The sequence below is a fragment of the Ahaetulla prasina genome, chromosome 3 (assembly GCF_028640845.1).
Source record: "Ahaetulla prasina isolate Xishuangbanna chromosome 3, ASM2864084v1, whole genome shotgun sequence".
Classification (NCBI taxonomy): Eukaryota; Metazoa; Chordata; class Lepidosauria; order Squamata; family Colubridae; genus Ahaetulla; species Ahaetulla prasina.
Genome location: NC_080541.1, coordinates 33,414,203 through 33,433,916, shown reverse-complemented (window position 1 = coordinate 33,433,916; position 19,714 = coordinate 33,414,203). Strand labels below are relative to the sequence as shown.

The following is a 19,714-nucleotide window of genomic DNA, read 5'->3' as shown; positions in this document are numbered from 1 at the left end:
TTGTCGCCAGCGAATTTCCACGACCTGTGTTCCCGCTTCGGACTCCCTCAGGTGGACTTATTCTCCTCAGAGACCAACAATCAGGTGCCTCGATTTTTTTCGAGATTCCCATCTCGGGGAGCGGAGGCAGTGGACGCCCTCCGCAGCAGCTGGCCTCCGGGCCTTCTCTACGCCTTTCCACCAATACCTCTAATTCCCAGAGTAATACGCAAGCTTCTCTTGGAGAAGTCAGAATTGATTCTGGTCGCCCCATTCTGGCCCAGGAGGCCCTGGTTCGCGGACCTATTGACTCTATCGGTCCGGGAACCGTGGAGAATCCCGGACAGCCAAGTGTCTCTCTTCCAGGGACCGATTCGACACCCCGAACCGCAATGGCTACGCCTAGCCGTGTGGAGATTGAGCGGAGCGTCTTGATGAGAGCAAAAGTTCCAGGTCAGGTCATTCCCACCATGCTAGCATCCCGCAGAGACTCTACCAAGCGGATTTACGAGGCCACGTGGCGCACATTTGAAAGGTGGTGCGCACCTCAAGGGGTAGGGGCTTCTTCAGCTTCTGTCTTAGATATTTTGGCCTTTCTGCAACGGGGTCTCGATTCAGGATTGGCGACCAATACTCTCAAGAGACAAGTAGCGGCAATTTCATCAGTCTTGAGATGTGGTTCACTGATACCCCTTTCCAAGGAGCCTCTCATTCAACAATTCTTCCGGGGGGCTAACAATGTCAACCCGCCCGTTGTTCACCGTTTTCCATCGTGGCGATTAAACGCTGTGCTCAATGCTCTTACTAAGGCGCCGTTTGAACCGCTTAGAGACTCCTCTCTACGTATGCTGTCGCTGAAGGTAGCCTTTCTGATAGCCATCACCTCAGCCCGTAGAATTTCGGAATTATCGGCTTTATCAATTAGACAGGACCTCTGCACGTTTTTCAACGATAGAGTAGTACTACGTCTAGACCCTACATTCCTCCCGAAGGTCAACAGCCAATTTCATAGGACACAGGAAGTCGTTCTGCCTAATTTCTGCCCAACTCCTAGACACCACTTGGAGAGAGTGTGGCACACTCTGGACGTGCGGAGAGCATTGAAAATATACATTGAGCGGACATCATCCTTCCGTAAGACAGAGGCCCTGTTTGTGTCGTTCCAACCGCTGTCTCTGGGTCAGAAAGTGTCAAAGTCGGTTCTGGCTAGATGGATTAGGGCCGCAATTGCCACAGCTTATGAAAGCCAGTCTCTGCCGGTTCCGCGAAAGATTACAGCACACTCTACCAGAAGTGCAGCAGCTTCGGCCGCTTGGGGAGCCCAAGCCTCCATCGAGGAGATCTGCAGAGCGGCGACGTGGTCCAACCCGTCTTCGTTCATTCGACACTATCGGGTGGACTCCTACGCCTCGGCTGACGCGGCATTTGGCAGGCGGGTTCTGCAGACGGTGTTTTCCCAGCAATGACAAGCCGCCATCAACCCTCCCGGTAGGACATGGGGGCTTTGGTATATCCCATTCCTGACGGCCGTTTTCCCCGACTGAGAGAAGGGAACGTTGGCTTACCTGAACGTCCCTTCTTGGAGAGGGGAAAACGGCCGTCAGCCCCACCCAAGGCGTCTGTCTATTCGAGGGTCAGGGGCGGGAGGGCACTAATTCTCTATCATTTCAGCAAGCCATGCCGGCCTACAATTGAATCCTCGCCGAAAAAGCTGGAGGGAAATAGGAGGAGGCGGGGACCACAAACTACAATTTAAAAGACTCGGTCCAATCAGCAACGAGAAGAGATTACCCATTCCTGACGGCCGTTTTCCCCTCTCCAAGAAGGGACGTTCAGGTAAGCCAACGTTCCCGTTTTGACTTTTTCAAAATTCAGTTTAGTGGCATCTGGAGGGCCTAGCTAGATTCCCTATCCCAATTTTATTCTTTTACAAAACTGTCGAAAGGAGAAGGGGTCCAGGTAAGTCATATAATGTGCATCAAGGAATGTGTGATGGCATTATGACTTCCGGCAGAATATAATATGCAGTCTTTTCCAAACTGTTGCCTTCTGGATATGTTGGGCCATTCCAATCCTGGAAGACCAGTCAAACATACCTGGAAGACAAATTTAGGAAGAATTGCTGTATGATGTTAATCAGCCTAGAGTATGTGCACATATTCAAGTGGTCCTTAACTTACAGCAATTCATTTAGTGGTTGTTCAGAGTTACAACGTCACTGAAAAAAGTGACTTATGACTAGTTTTCACCCTTACTACCGTTGTGCCCTCCCTATGGTCATGTGATCCAAATTTAGACGTTTGGCAATTGCCTCGTATTTATGACGGTTGCAGTGTCCCAAGGTAACACGATCCCCTTTTGCAGACTTCTGACAAGTCAAGTCAATGGGGAAGCCAGATTCACTTAACAACAGTTTGATTCATTTAACAACTACAGTTATTCACTTAACAGCTGTGGCAAGAAAAGTCGTAAAATGAGGCAAGCTCACTTAAACAAATGCTTCACTTAGCAACAGAAATTTTTGGGCTCAATTGTGGTCGTAAGTCAAGAACTACCTGTACATAAATTTTGCAACAAGAAATACCTTTAAGCCATTTTGACTTTTTCGGCAAAAGAAAAAAAGTGTACATTTTGGTTTATTTACCATTATTTACTTGCCATCTTTTTATTTCATGGGGCATATACACATGCCTGTGGATTTACAGATGGCTGTTACTTATAAGCTGGGTTGACAAAATCAGAAATGAGGAGGTGATAAGCCCCCTGGGAAAGCCAAACAAAATAATCAAAACCATAAAAAAAAAGTGTACATTTTGGTTTATTTACCATTATTTACTTGCCATCTTTTTATTTCATGGGGCATATACACATGCCTGTGGATTTACAGATGGCTGTTACTTATAAGCTGGGTTGACAAAATCAGAAATGAGGAGGTGATAAGCCCCCTGGGAAAGCCAAACAAAATAATCAAAACCATAAAAAAAATCAAAAGTTAGAATATTTTGGATATGTGATGCGACACCCGGAAAAATACCCAGACTTGAAATCCTGGGTTTAGAAAATTTAGAACTCCGCCACCTTCGACATGACCTGAGTTTAACTCATAGAATCATCTGTTACAACGTCCTTCCTGTTGAAGACTACTTCAGCTTCAATCACAACAATACACGAGCACACAATAGATTTAAGCTTAATGTGAACCGCTCCAAAAATATGACTTCAGCAACAGAGTTTTAATGCCTGGAATGCACTACCAGACTCTGTGGTTTCTTCCCAAAATCCCCAAAGCTTTAACCAAAAACTATCTACTAGTGACCTCACCCCATTCCTAAGAGGTCTGTAAGGGGCGTGCATAAGAGCATCAATGTGCCTACCGTTCCTGTTCTAATGTTCCCTTTGATTGTATCCAATTTCAAATAGTTATTACATACTTATGATTATATTTATGCTTATATATCGTATAGTTATTTCATGATTATGATTATATATACTGTTGTGACAAATAAAATAATAAAAAAAAAATACGGCATACTTCATTTAATCCTCCAAGGACAGATTGAAGACAAACGAGGCAGAAGAAGAACATCATGGCTTCAAAATCTAAGGGACTGGTTTGGACAAAACTCAGCAGCACTTTTTCATGCGGCTGTTGATAAAAATAGGATCGCCAACATGATCGCCAACGTCCGATGGATATAGCGCAAGAAGAAGAAAATACACATGCACCCCCCACTCACCCACACACAATTCTTCATTCGTGGAGACCTATGGGGAAATTTTAAAGACTATCCCTAGTGAAACCTAAGCACATGTGAGTGACTGGATAGTTTCTGAGAGAGTAACTTAAATGTTCTTGATAAACATGAGAATAATTTGTTTGCAGTGACTGCCAACTTATTTTCTGATGCAATCAATAGCCTCCTTTATGTATGACCCACTTAGTTCCATTGGGTTTTTTTTTTCTAGTGAAGACCAATTGAGATAATTTCTGATGACTCAGAAGTTGACCCCAAGGTCTGCTGATGTAATCATTGTGAAAATAGCATGCATCTCATTAAGATGTTGATTTATAGTTAAGGAGCTCTGCACGTCAATGCTATCAGACCCTTTTCTTTAGTTACTTTTAACAAGAATAAAACCCAGGGCACATTGACCCGGCTCTCCATCTATCACCAAACAAAGACAAAAGAGTAAGGACTATCCTCTTTCCTCTGAGCATACTGTGGCAGGAAAGCTGTGGAATACTTGGTTCTCTTCTACTGAACGCAGGAAAACTTTAAATATTGACATCCTGATTTTAAAATTAGCTCTTTGGCCACTGTGTGAACTACTTTATCTGATGGGCAGTATTTCTGTAAGAAAACTTTCAGGCTGAAAAACTTGTATAAGCATTTCAAAGGATATAAGATGTTCAACCAACAGATGCCTCTAGGAGATTAAGAATTCATGGCATAATTTAAGGCTTGGGGCCATTTTGTCAGATAGAGCTCAATCATATACATAAAAGATTGGAAGATCAAAGGCCAACCTAGTCCATTTTCCTGTTCTCATAATGATCAACAAGATACCAGGAGGAAAGGCCTAAATAACATATCAGGATCAGTGGTGAGATTCAGCCGGTTCAGGCCGATTCAAGCGAACCGGTAATTAAATTGCTGGCTAGCCCCACCCCTTCCTGTCCCACCCCAGGAGTCCCCAAACATTCCATTTCAGCTCCCAGGAGGGTGCAGGAATGCCATTTTTGCTCCCTGGGGTGCAGGAGGCCAAGTGCAGCCTGTCACACCCTCTGGCCATGCCCACTATGGCCACATTCACCCAGCCGGTCATTAGGGCAGAGAACCGGTTGTTAAATTATTTGAATCTCACAACTGATTCAGGATGATTATACATTTCTGTCTACCAAAGCTTTTCAGCAGTTCAGAGCATATTAGTTTCTTAGGTTGCGATTCTCTTACTAATGGGTTTCATTGGAAGACCCCCAAATGCTAGACCCCCAAATGCTAGAATTTGTAGAATTTGCTTGTGAACAGAAGCACACATAACACACAACAGAAACAATGTGGTTGTTGCATGGGTTAAAATTGAAATAAACACTATTGATACCTGTTCAGCTTTACTGCAGGATCCTAGGTCTTCCATTTAATTCACATCATGCATTGATAGAAAAACTCATACTCCTAACATGGAAGAGAACTCTAGCTATTTGGCTGGATTAAAAATGTAAGTAAATGAGTAGTACTAGAAGAAAGGACTTGTGTGATTGTTTCTCGGAATAGGGCAAAAGGGTTGAGTGGGCAAGATTGCAAGAGATTTCATTTATTTATTTAGTTCCGTTTAGTTATTTTTTGTGTAAATCAGTAGCCTGGAAATGTTCTTGTGTGACTCATTGTACAGATAAGGAATTGGCTTTCCCATAATTATATTATTTCACCTGTAATACTGTGTTTCCCCAAAAATAAGACTCAGGCTTGTTTTCTTTTGGGCCCAAAAAGAAGCACCAGGTCTTATTTTCGGGGGATGTCTTACCTGCTTACTTAGGACCACCACAGCCAGGCCTCCCACATCCCGACATCTGTCACGCTGCTGCCTGATTTCTTGTGGTTGCTCACAGCCAAATGCCACATGGCTTGCTGTGCCAGTGCTGCCATTCGTGGCAGGAGTCTCCATGGCATAGTGTGCTGTTGGCGCATGACCGGTGCAATATACCACATGGCATCCTGCCACATGTGGCAGCACCAGCGCAATGAGCCTCACGGCATCCTGGTGCGAGTGGTGGCACCGGCACAAAGCATCACACGGCCTCTTGCCACAAGCAGCAGCATAGGCAGATGCGCCATGTGGTATCTAGCCATCCTTTATAAGGTAGGTAAAATGAGGAGCCAGATTGTTGGGGGCAATAAAAGTTGACTTTGTATATAATATACAAATGGATGAAGACTATTGCTTAACACAATGTAAGCCGCCCTGAGTCTTCGGAGAAGGGCGGGATATAAATTCAAATTAAAAAAAAAAGTGGCCGCAGAAGTCAGACAGCAGGGTGACAGGTTTTGGGGTGTGGGAGGCCTGGCTGGGGCAGTCCTAAGGTAAGCGGGTGTAAGGCATGTGGAGCAACTCCACCCCCCACCCCCACCCTAGCTTGATTTTTACGCATGTGCCTCACTTCACCCGGTACAACCAGACAGTGGGTGGGGCTTAACTAGGGCTTATTTTTGAGGTAGGGCTTATATTAGGTATAGGCGTGAAAATCAGTCTAGGGCTTTATGTGCAATAATCTCAGCTGTAGTGGTTATCTACCTATCCAAGACCAACTCAAACCAAAACATGTTGAATAATAACTGGTATAGCTCAAAATAGTATATTGTTGCTAGGAAAATACATCTACCCAGTATATCAACATTTAGAAGAGTAGATAGAAACTTGAAAGCATATCAGAAAATATCATTGTCATTGCTTCTAAAAAGATAAGTCCTGGTATGTTATGCATGTGAGCAACTCTGGTTATTTTCTTAATAAAAAATGGGAAGTATAAAAATGGGAATCAAAACTATAAATTAATTAAAAACAATCTAATTCTGATCAACCCACACATGGGATTTTATTATTGACTGCAGGGTAATTTGCTGATAAGATGTTCATCTGAACTTAATATCCTACTGTGTACATCATGCTCATAACTTTAATGACACAACCCATTTCCAAAATTTTAATAAGTTCAATATCTTGTGATAAATGTATTTGTTGTTCGCTTCTTTCAATGTGTTACTGTTTTAATGTGCAGATTAAAAATACAAAGCATCATTAGTCATGCAAAGACAAGTTCAGCTAGTATTTATGGATAAGGAATAACAGGTTAGGGGCATCCTATTCGCCCTGCAATGCTTTGGTCAACAGAAGCAAAAGGAGATTTTGCAGACCAAGTGTGTTGCATATAACATTGGCAATCTTCCCTCGAAGATTCTCAAAATATTCCATTGATTACAGCAAGGGTCCCCAATCCCTGGTCCATGGCCCACTACTGGTCTGTGGCCTGTTAGGAATTGGGCTGCACAAGCTAGTGAAGTTTATTCTGCATATGTGTGGGATCCAGATAGTGTGCAAAAACACAACCTCCCTGGTCTATGGGAAAATTGTTTTCTATGGAACTGGTCCCTCATGCCCAAAAGGTTGGGAACTGCTGGATTATAGCATTCAGTCTTGAGTCTCTACCTTAAGAGTGACTTTAAAGTGAAGTTCTTAGATATAACATTAGCCTGATTTATATAACCTCTTCACCACTGAAAGCGTCTGGACAATTTACACTTCTGCATTCTTCTGCAAGCTTTATTGATCTTAATAAACATACTATTAACTTAACTGACTGCTCTTTCTTGGCTTTATATTTCTTATTTCTACAGATAGTCCTCCACTTATGACCACAACTGAGCCCAAAATTTATATTGCTAAGCAAGACATTTGTTAAGTGAATTATGCTCCATTTTACGACTTTTCTTGCCACAGTTGGTAAATGAATCACTGCAGTTGTTAAGTTAGTAACGCGCTTATTAAGTGAATCTGGCTTTCCCATTGACTTTGCTTGTCAGAGGGCCACAAAAGGTAATCACATGACCCCAGGTCACTGCAACCGTCATAAATATGAATCAGTTGCCAAGAGTCTGAATTTTGATCACGTGATTATGGGGATGCTTTAACATAAATGTGAAAAATGGTCATACATCACTTTTTTCAGTGCTGTTGTAACTTTGAATGGTCACTAAAGGAACTGATGTAAGTCAAGGACTACCAATAATCCAAATTAATTCAACAAAACAAATTAACAGTTGGAAATATTCTGGACATTTTTAAGAGTATTTATTAATCTTCAGTACTGACATAAATAGGCATATCAACATTCGTAATAATGTTGTGAATACTGGTATCTTGTCAGCACTTTGAACTGAATATTGGCATCAACATAGAAACCAATAATTGGAATAAATTAAATTAAATTAAATTAAATGAGCATATTTTCATCTGCCATTTCACACCATTTCTCACAGAGTATGCAGACATCGATTGCTTGGGAGAGTTGTGGGGGTGAGGGACCTGTGGGGGTGAGGGGAGGGGGGCTTATTTTCAGGTGAGGGCGTTGTATCATTAAGTGTTAAATTTGAACCCTATGACTATCATTAAGTGTTGGATGTGTTGTACCTTGATAAAGGTATCTTTTCTTTTATGTACACTGAGAGCATATGCACCAAGACAAATTCCTTGTGTGTCCAATCACACTTGGCCAATAAAAATTCTATTCTATTCTATTCTATATTTAGGCCCACCCCAAAAATCAGGCTTGGCCTTATTTTCGGGACATGTCTTATTTTCGGGAAAACATGATACCTTTTATTAAGTTCTCTTAAGATTTACATTTTGTCATACATTCATGTATGAAGTATGATAGCTCTTAGAATAAGTTCTGGTTATAATAACTCTGATGATCCCCAATAAGGATTAGTTATGTGCTGCCTTCAATATTAACTGAAAATATCATGCAGGATATGCACAATCTGAAAATAGAAAAATCCCACCCACCCCATCTACCAAGAGGGAGTGGAAGTCATGCCAAACTTTGTAAATGGAAGCATGGTAACATCTGTGTTTTTCTCTCTTCTGTAGTCCATACATATCCAGATCCTTTAACCGTCCATCATGGGTCTTGATTTCCAGCCCATTCATGCTCACGGTCTTGGTAGACTTTCTCTGAACCTGCTCCATTTTGTCATTGTTCTTTTTAAACTTTCATGACCAGAACTGGACACATTATTCCAAGCAGTGTTTTACCAGGGTAGGTAAGAGTAGACTTCTTATGATCTGTACTTTGATCCCACTAATGCATGATAAAAAAAAATAGCAAAATAGCATATTAAAATGTGATTGGTTAGTCTTTAAGGTATCACAGATCTTTTTTTGGCTGAATATTATTTTGGTTTTTAATGAAGTCAATGTTAGTTATAAAGTTTCATACCTAATGCATACCTTTCACTACACTAGATGCAGGGGTGGGGTTTAAAAATTGCAGCAACTGTTTTTCTGCAAAGTTGCTGGATGGGCGTGGCCATGGGGGCTTGGCCTACTCGGCCTCCTGCACCACAGTGGGGGAGCGTTTTCTCCCTCTCCAGGCTCCAGAGACTTTCCTCGAGCCTCCAAGAGAGCAAAAATGGCCTCCCCCGGGCACCGGAGACCCTCCGGAGGACAGAAATGGACCCGTTTCCAGACTTCCAGTACTTTCAGTAGGCCTGTTTTTCACCCTCCCCAGGTTCCGGAGGCTTTCTGGAGCCTCCAGGAGGGTGAAAACCGCCTCTCCCAGGCCCTCCAGAGACCGGAAACAGGCCTGTTTCCTGACTTCCAGTAGGCCCGTTTTTCACCCTCCCAGAGCCTCTGTGCGTGCCCTGCACTTACCTGGCATCCAAAATAGGCTGTGTGGAGACTCCGGAGAGGGGAGGGGAGGGATAGGTGGGGTCAGCCTGTCCTTAGAACAACCAGTTCGGCAAACCAGATTAAAATTAACATCTAGTTTGCCTGAACCGGTCTGAACCAGCTGAATCCCACCCCTGACTAGAAATATTTTCCAGGAATATTTAAATGATTTCATAGAAATTAAATATGGTTGCAGCAAGTTACATGTTTCAGAAGCTCAGTGCTTTAAATCCTCCATGAGAGACAATAGATAAAGGCATTCTTTGAGTGTTGTTTTCTCTCACCCATCACCTAGGAATTTATCTATATGAAAATGATACTAAACATTCTGGTTTGTCCTGCATAGCACAAAACATTAATACTGAAGTCTTTGTTTTCTTTCTCCTAAAAAAGCTAATGCTAAAAACAATATATTAGAGATTAAGGGCAAGCTTTAAGGGCAGTGAACCCCCTTTTCTAACCATGGATCCATTTAGTTTGAGAGAGACATTAGCACCTAGACACCAATCTCTCAGAATATTTAAAATTAACACAGCATGACTTTCAGGTGTTGTGAAATTAAAATGAAGCTTCATGATCCAGATTCATAATATAACTTCTGTAAAAGACTGTTGGCACAGTGAGTCATTCTAGGCTCCAATTGTTTCAGCCAAGATGCTGATGCCAGGCCAGTGACCATTTTTATTTTGTGAGACATAAACAAGATGAATCTCAGGAAATCCAAATGAAAGCAATATTCATATTATCTCCTGATTCTTCACCAATGTCAAGATTCCTCCCACTCATATTAAGGGATGGGGAAATCAACACACCAATTCCAGAGTTAGCAAAGTTTTGTTTTCTTTCTGCGCCAACTCAGAAAGCTCAAACTGCCCAAAGAGCTGCTGATCCAGTTCTACAGAGGAATTATTGGGTCTGTCATCTGCACCTCTAGAAATGTCTGGTTTGGTTCTTCAACCCAACAAGACAGACACAGACTTCAGAGGATAATTAGAACTGCAGAAAAAACAATTGCTACCAACCTGCCTTCCATTGAGGACCTGTATACTGCACAAGTCAAAAAGAGGGCTGTGAAAATATTTACAGACGCCTCACATCCTGGACATAAACTGTTTCAACTCCTACCCTCAAAACAACACTACAGAGCACTGCACACCAGAACAATTAGATACAAGAACAGTTTTTTCCTGAACGCCATCACTCTGCTAAACATATAATTCCCTCAACACTGCCAAACTATTTACTAAATCTGCACTACTATTAATCTTCTCATCGTTCCATCACCCATCTCCTTCCACTTACGACTGTAACTTTGTTGCCTGTATCATTACGATTTATACTGATATTGATTGTTTCCTGATTGCTTATTTGTAGACTATGACTATCATTAAGTGTTGTATCATTAAGTGTTAAATTTGTACCCTATGACTATCATTAAGTGTTGTGTTGTACCTTGATGAAGGTATCTTTTCTTTTATGTACACTGAGAGCATATGTACCAGGATAAATTCCTTGTGTGTCCAATCACACTTGGCCAATAAAAAATTCTATTCTATTCTAATCTATTCTATTTAAACCACCATGTTGTAGCCTCTTTGTGCCACCAGTACTGCAGCACCACAGAAAATTGTCCCAATGATCAGTTATATGCTGCTGTTGGGCATCTAGATTTATGGCATGATTGTGGTCAAAAGCTATTGAGGTTATTAACATTTACTGAGGTTCTTTAATACGGTGCAGATTGTGACTACTTCTCCTAGTCTATTCTTTCCCTTTGTCCTCCACGAGCTTTAATGTTACTCTGATATATTGGCAGTTTTATTAAATGAATTCCTGCTATTCAGAGAGAAAGAGAGACACTGCAGGTTTGCATGGCATGGGAAACTAGGCTACAGATGAATGGAAATCTTTGGGCTTGATGTATTGTGGGGAGCTGATGATAATGCAATTCAATTGTTGGGCATAGCATGTTATGTAAACTTCATAGGAAAAAAGGTAATTCAGCTGAAATATCAAATATCTGGGGATGGTAAATCAAGGGTACTCTAAACAGGTTTTTGGGTATTGCCCAAGAAATGTGGATAAAGTAGATAGTTTTGGGTATGGAATTTTAATACAAATGCATGGAATACAATAAAGGTGTATACATGTTTCTATGTGTATTTACAATTATGTTTCCCAACAATTAGAAGCTAATATAGGGAGGCAGAAAATTCCTTAGAATTAATGTAATTAATCTGACCATATTGAGAAAATTGCTATTTTAAAGCATTTTATGCCGATTAGTGTACATTCAAAGTGACAATAAAGTTATTTTAAGTTCTTCTCTGTATTAGATACTATAAGATAATATATTAGATTAGACAAGTGATTGAATCATTGTGAATCTGTAGCAATTTGGGATATTAATCTTTTCTGGGCTTCTTCGTTAAGCAGGGTTGGACATATTAAATATTTAGATAAGAGATTTTCAGGAATAGAAAGGTTTTAAGTTAGACTGGGAAATTCAAACAATAAACTATTCTCTATTGCTGCCAGAAGAATAGGGTATGTGACTTAGTTGAAAAAGGCATTGCATTTTTAACTACCTGCAGTCATTAGGAATGAATCTGCCTTAAATTGCTTGGATTCAAATCTTAACTTTTGAGTTAGAAAGATGCTTTTTCCAAAAGGCAACTGGGCTTCTTTGAGCATCATCCATGACTTGGATGATTGAGAATCTCTATAGACATTTTGAATTAGAACCTGAGAACAATCTGCACCTTCTAGAGGCAGAATACTTTATAGTAATTTTGTTTAAGAAACCATCTGTACTTTTGATGCTTTTGGGTGATCCTGGAGATAAACTTTCTTGCATTAGTCTGTAGGAAGTTAGCACCCACCCCTATCCTAGGAAAATCAGATATTTTAGGCAATAAAAGGGCAGAATGTTTCCCCTAAAAGGGAGGCAGAAACTCAGCCCCCCCCACCTTTGTCAATGGGCCATTAAGGCCTGGGCCAGTCTACATAAAAAAGATCTACCTCCTTCAGGCAGAGCCATAATAGAAATCCCAAAGCCCTTTCCTTACATCATCACCCAGCAAGTCAACCAAGCTTGGGACTGAGGACAGCCTACAGAGTTGCCCCTGCATGGCCCCATGGGAGTCTGACAACCAATCAGAATACAAGCTCAAATTCAAAAGCCCAGAGAGGGCATAAAACTCTCAGCATCTTTTCCCTTTTTTTCCCTCTTCAGCCAAGATCTTCAAGGCATGTGATCCTGTCCACCATTAAAACCATCTTTCCAAGCAGCCACCATGTTTCCAGTGTCTTTTTCTTCCCCACTTGGAACTGAACCCAGAAGGATATGTTTTCTAACAAGCCCAATATGTTGCTTGCGAAGCAAAAGTTGTGTGGGTTGGTGGTGGGGCTGGGACTGGAGAAGAGAACAACATATGTTGACTTTGGTAGAAGAGGCAGTGGGATAAACAGTAACAAGACTGGTAACGTTTCAAAACAAAAACATTAGTTGAACAATTTGTACTCAAGAATATCTGTGCGGGAATATATTTTTTGAAGCATTTCAAATGTTGCTTTGTTCATTAGGGAGAAAAATCAGTGTTATTTTTAAAATATTTTCCTCCCGCTACAAATACACTTTTGTCATCAAATGGACTCTTAAGCCACAAGTTTACAATGGGAAGCAAAACACACTGCATTTAAAACAAAAACATATAGTAATGTATTTGGACACAGATGTTATTTTCTATGCTGTAGCAAGGTAATGTTGGAAGAGCCTTTAACTGCCACTGTGATAAAGCAGACCAAAACTGCTTGCAGATGCAATCTTTTTATTTATGTGTAAAGATATAAAGAGAATAATATTTCTTTTATGCTATGCATTTACCAAAAGTAGAAAAGAGAGGCTAAAAACTGAATCTAGAGACCTAGGATAAATATGAATAAGATGAAATAGCTGAGAACTGGTAAGCTTTTACTGAGATGGCCAAACCTTTGCACACCCAGTTATGTGTGTCTGTTTAGATCCAGGTGTTTCCCCCATGCAGCCAATTCAAACCACATTTTGGATTCCTTTGTGTTTCAGTGTATGTTGCACTAGGCGTGATGGGTTGCAAAAGCAAAAATCTAAACAGAAACAAACAGGTGTTATAAGAATCTTTCTCATTCTACCCTGCCTATTTCTGATGACATAAATCTGTAAGTTGGTAACTGACTTTTTAAGAAAATAAATATGAAAAGCAGAAATTCTAACCATGCAATTATTTGTTTCAAGCATTTTTAATCCAGACCTTCAGCTGAAAATACAAAAATGATAAGACAGTGGAGCTTAAAATTGAAAAGGCAACATAGTCAGGCCTTAAAAGGAAAAGGGCTTGGGACAGCAGAAATAAAAGAAACACAAACTTTCTAACTTCCTAGGATAGCCAAGTGGAATCAAAGCACTCTGGGAAAGATGAATCCATTAACAATTAATCATTGGGACAGCTTGCTTCCAGAAGTTGTGGGTGCTTCATCAGTGGAAGTTTTCAAGAAGAGATTGGACAATGATTTGTCTAGAATGGTATAGGGCAGGGGTCCCCAAACTTGGCAGCTTTAAGACTTGTGGACTTCAACTCCCATGCTGGCTGGAGAATTCTAGGAGTATATGTATGTATGTATGTATTTATGTATGTAGCTAACAAACAGGAAGCAGCAGGTGAAGCTAAGCAAGATCACATCAAATACCTGTACAATTAGCACAGGGCCCCCCCAAAGCTGTGTGCTCTCCCCACTTCTCTTCTCTCTGTATACCAATGACTGCATCTCCAATGATCCATCTGTTAAGCTACTGAAGTTCGCAGATGACACAACAGTGATTGGTCTCATTCGAGACAATGACGAATCCGCATATAGACGAGAGGTCAAACGACTAGCCTTGTGGTGCAACCAAAACAATCTGGAACTGAACACACTCAAAACCGTAGAAATGGTGGTAGACTTTAGGAAAAACCCTTCCATACTTCCACCTCTCACAATACTTGACAACACAGTATCAACAGTAGAAACCTTCAAATTTCTGGGTTCTATCATATCGCAAGATCTCAAATGGACAGCTAACATCAAAAACATCATTAAAAAGGACAACAAAGAATGTTCTTTCTGCGCCAACTCAGTAAGCTCAAACTGCCCAAGGAGCTGCTGATCCAATTCTACAGAGGAATTATTGAGTCTGTCATTTGCACCTCTATAACTGTCTGGTTCGGTTCTGCAACCCAACAAGAAAAACACAGACTTCAGAGGATAATTAGAACTGCAGAAAAAATAATTGCTACCAACCTGCCTTCCATTGAGGACCTGTATACTGCACGAATCAAGAAGAGGGCCGTGAAAATATTTGCAGATCCCTCGCATCCTGGACATAAACTGTTTCAACTCCTACCCCAAAACGACGCTATAGAGCACTGCACACCAGAACAACTAGACACAAGAACAGTTTTTTCCCGAAGGCCATCACTCTGCTAAACAAATAATTCCCTCAACACTGTCAGTATTTACTGAATCTGCACTACTATTAATCGTTTCATAGTTCCCATCACCAATCTCTTTCCACTTATGACTGTATGACTATAACTTGTTGCTGGCAATCTTATGATTTATATTGATATATTGATCATCAATTGTGTTGTAAATGTTGTACCTTGATGAACGTATCTTTTCTTTTATGTACACTGAGAGCATATGCACCAAGACAAATTCCTTGTGTGTCCAATCACACTTGGCCAATAAAAAATTCTATTCTATTCTATTCTATTCTATTCTATTCTATTCTATTCTATTCTATTCTATGTATGTATGTATGTATGTATGTATGTATGTATGTATGTATGTATTTGTCAATCATATATAACAGGTAAAAGTATAAACATAATTTTGGATACATGAAAAGAGTAAGTAAAAAAGGAGTATTAGGACAGGGACGGTAGGCATGCAGGTGCACTTATGCTCACCCCTTATAGACTTCTTAGGAATGGGGTGAGGTCAACAGTAGACAGTTTAAGCTTAAAGTTTTGGAGGTTTGAGGAAGAAACCACAGAGTCAGATAGTGCATTCCAGGCATTGACCACTCTGTTACTGAAGTCATATTTTCTGCAATCGAGTTTGGAGCAGTTTACCTTGAGTTTGTATCTATTATTTGCTGGTGTGTTGTTGTGGTTGAAGCTGAAGTAGTCACTGACAGGACATTGTGGTAGATAATTTTATGAAATATGCTTAGGTCAGACCTAAGAGTTGAAGTCCACAAGTCTTAAAGCTGCCAAGTTTGAAGACCTCTGGGATAGGATCTCTTACTTGAGTAGGAAGTTGGATTAGAAGGTCTCTTCCAACTCTGTTGTTTCGTTTTGTTATTACTTTCAGTAACTGAGGTTAGGTCTCAGTGAAAGATCATTGGTTTATGAGTTTGTTTGCTTTACTGCTGGTTTGATGAAAATCTCTTTTTGATGACCCCAGAGAATAGCAGTGCTAAAAGGGATATGAGGTGGGTTGGTTGTAAAAACTACAGATTGCAAACTTGTATTGCAAGTTTATCAGTAAAGAAATTTTAAAAATGTCTTTTTCTACATCAAAAACTTTATTTTTCCCCAATTTTAACCATATTGAAAAGGATTAAGCTATTTCATTTTTTGAGTCTAACAAATGCTTCTCTTCTTTGTGATATGTGCGCTTGAGTTTATTCTGAACTGCCTAGTAATTTTGGAGGTTTCATAGTCCAATGATGAAGTCACTCTTAGATATACACATAGACATAACACCAATAGAAACACATTTTCTTTTCCTGTGAATTGTTTGTAGAATGGCCTGGACAAATGCATTCCATCCATGCCGGATAGCAAAAATTCATTAGTGCCTGTTGATGAAGATGAGATTACTTAGTTGAGAAATGAGGGGTACCTAGTAGGGTAGTGATGTCAACAAGTCAGATAATGAAACATCTGCAAGCAAACAACCAAGCTCAGTGAGCACCAAGGACTACACAGTTCAACCCTGAGCTATAGAGCAATAGACTCTTCCATTGAAGAGTGTTTGACTGAAGGTGATTGCTATGAGCTGCAAATCATGGTAATGCCAACAGCACTGATGGGCTCCTATAAAAGATTGATGAATTCCAACCGGTAAGGGTTGACACAACCTCATTTGTTTAAATGGTGAGCTTTTAGATCTTTCACAAAATAGTTCACCTTTTAGATAAACATTAAAAACTTTGGGGGGAAAAAGATGACAGTGCTTTATATCTTCCTGTCTAAAATAAAAAATCTGGAGTTTATAGATCCCCTAAGGGGCAAGCTGCCACCATGCAAGCTTACATGGTTTATAGTGAGAAATTTCTTTTTAAAACCAGTTGACCAAAATTTTGTCTATAAGAAGTTTATTAGGGAAAGGGGAATACAAGAAAACAATGGAAGACAATCAATATACAGTACCTACACAGAAGCACCTTTTAAAATAAAAATCAGTTGAATCAGTCGCGCTAAATTTCAGTTGCTCACTTGCATGTAATCTTGGCTTTTAAAATTTGTTCAGAGTTCATTGCAGAGAAGAAGATTTTGGTGAATTGGTTTTGCTTGGGTTTTGTTAGACAGGCTGTCCTTCTATTTCCATCTCTCTCTCTCTGTCTCTCCCTCCCTCCCTCCCTCTCCCTCCATCCTCCCCTCCCCTCCCTCCTTAGTTTCATATAATGCAGAAGATACATGAAAAGCAATGTCTTTAGGATTACTATTTGTTGAAGCAAAATGTTTTTTGTTTCTTTCTCATGGCCTGGATCTAACCAGGAAAAAAAGAGTCATGATAGCTGAACTTACTAGACACAAGAACAGTTTTTTCCCGAAGGCCATCACTCTGCTAAACAAATAATTCCCTCAACACTGTCAAACTATGTACTGAATCTGCACTACTATTAATCGTCTCATAGTTCCCATCACCAATCTCTTTCCACTTATGACTGTATGACTATAACTTGTTGCTGGCAATCCTTATGATTTATATTGATATATTGACCATCAATTGTGTTGTAAATGTTGTACCTTGATGAACGTATCTTTTCTTTTATGTACACTGAGAGCATATGCACCAAGACAAATTCCTTGTGTGTCCAATCACACTTGGCCAACAAAATTCTATTCTATTCTATTACTAACATAATGACCGTATGATTGGATGAAAGGCACCAACTAATTTTCATCAGTTTTACCCCTGTAGAAACTCAAGAAACTAAAAGAATGTTTTCAGCATGGGGTCAGCATGAAAACAGCATGATTCTATTGTGTACTAATTTTGTTACAGATTCTGCTTCTAAGGAACTTTGAGCATATAGGTTATTTTAAGAACTGTTATTTGCTGCTGTTTTGGCAGTCATTTGCAGATGGGCAATGTCTCAAGGATACAGACATGTTTTGCTACAAATGTTCAATCTCTAATTAAGATAATCAAGATAATCTAGATTTATTGAACTGCATATCTCATAATCCTCAGTCATAATAGTTCAGGCAAAAGGTAATATAGTTCAGTGTGTCTAGTGAACATGAGATTAGACAGGGCAATTTTACAGCATAAAAATATATGCACCTTTATATGGTACCAATCTTTTCATTGCTGTTTTTCTTTTTATGTAATTCCTAGTTTTTAAGGTCCCCCCTGATCAGTTAGGATTTTTGTGAGAATCAGATAAGTTCTCACCACATTATGTTGATTGTTGCAAATCCTAAAGGGGATTGTATTACGGAAACTGTCAGGAACATAAATGATTTATTCTGCTACATACATTCCTGTTAAACCTTTTGGTAGTTCTCCCAGGGCTGGCATTACTCACCCAATCCAATTTTCTTTTGTGCTCCAAACACTGCATTTGCTCCTGTATGCTTTCATTTTTCTTGGTCAGAACTTACTTTAATTTGCTCTGTTGTACATAGTTACAAACCAGGAGGGAAAGTAATTTAAAATCCAAGAGTTCCCTGGTACAGGACAGTCATGATAGGATGAACTTCCTGACTTCCTTTAGTGACTAATTGTCAACTGGAGAATTGTTAGCCTTTCTATCCAAGACCTCTCCCCTGTTCAGCCCTAGGAAAACTAAAAAAACAAGAGAGTACTTTGTCTTTTCGTGTGCAAAGTCCATAAATACAGGACTTAACAAATATTGCCCTTCTGCTGAAACACAAGAGACAGCCATGTAATCATGCAGTCTTGCACATAGGAGAATTTTTAATGAAAAATGTATTTATTTATTTTTAACCTGCCTTCATTATTTTTATAAATAACTTAAAGAGGGTGAATATAGATAATACTACTTCCTCCTCCTATTTTCCCCACCACAAGTCCACAACCACAGTGTGGGGGGAGTTAGGCAGAGAGAGAGAGAGTGACAGGTCAAAATTCAGCCAGCTGGCTTTCATGCCTAAGGTGAGACTAGAACTCACAGTGTCCCAGTTTCTAGCCTGATGCCTTAACCAGTGGACCAAACTGCCTGTCAGTTAATGAGATATGACAGATCTATCTCCATAAACCTAGTTTTGTCAAGGTTTGTTTTTACAGATGACCTGCACTAAGGAAGGCAGCTATTTAGGTGCTTAAGCCTCCAAAAGTTCTAACACATTGAAGCAACTTCAAAGATGGGAAAAAGAAAGGAAAGAAGATTAAAACCAAAGACAGCATTTGAATGAATCTAAAAGATTGTTAGAAGCCAAAAGAAGGAATGTAAAGCCAATTTATTTGATCAGGATTAAAATAAAATATATACCCACCAAGTTATGGAACCCCTTTGCAGACTTTTTGCTGACAAGTGGATTAAACATTAACGACTTGTGGATTTGCAAATGGATAAGGAATGGATGAAGGAAAGCAGATATATATGAACGCAATCTTATAAGGAGAAAAGAAGTACATACTTTACCTGTAGTTCTTGTGATGAAAATCAGAAGTCACTTCTTTAATTATATCACTTTTCTTTTTAACAGTTTCTCTCTCCTTTCTTTTTCTGCACTTTCTATTGTTTTTATTTTCTCTTTCTCTTCTGAATTTGGCTTGTATTATTATGTATTATTTTAAAACTTTTAACAAAAACTATGATTAAGAAAAGATAATGAACTGGCTCCACCCTTGACTAACACTGTAAGGAAATGGTAGTGTTTTTAACTGGAGATGCAAGGATTTGGAAATATATTTTGAGAAGAAAGGATTTTAGACCAGGGTTGAAATCCAGCAGGTTCTGGAGAACCGGTAGTGGAAATTTTGAGTAGTTTGGAGAACCGACAAA

At 39.9% G+C, this 19,714-nt stretch overlaps 1 long non-coding RNA gene across 2 annotated transcripts in view; it reads left to right on the top strand.

Moving 5' to 3' along the window:
- LOC131196284 (uncharacterized) overlaps positions 1 to 3,832 on the top strand; it is a 42,148-nt gene extending 38,316 nt beyond the window's left edge. The window contains exon 3 of one of the 2 annotated variants that reach the window (XR_009154686.1): positions 3,535 to 3,832. This is a non-coding gene — a long non-coding RNA (uncharacterized LOC131196284). Of the gene's footprint in view, positions 1 to 3,529 lie in introns of both variants that reach the window. The other variant, XR_009154685.1, reaches the window with a different exon arrangement.
- The last annotated feature ends 15,882 nt before the right edge of the window (positions 3,833 to 19,714 follow it).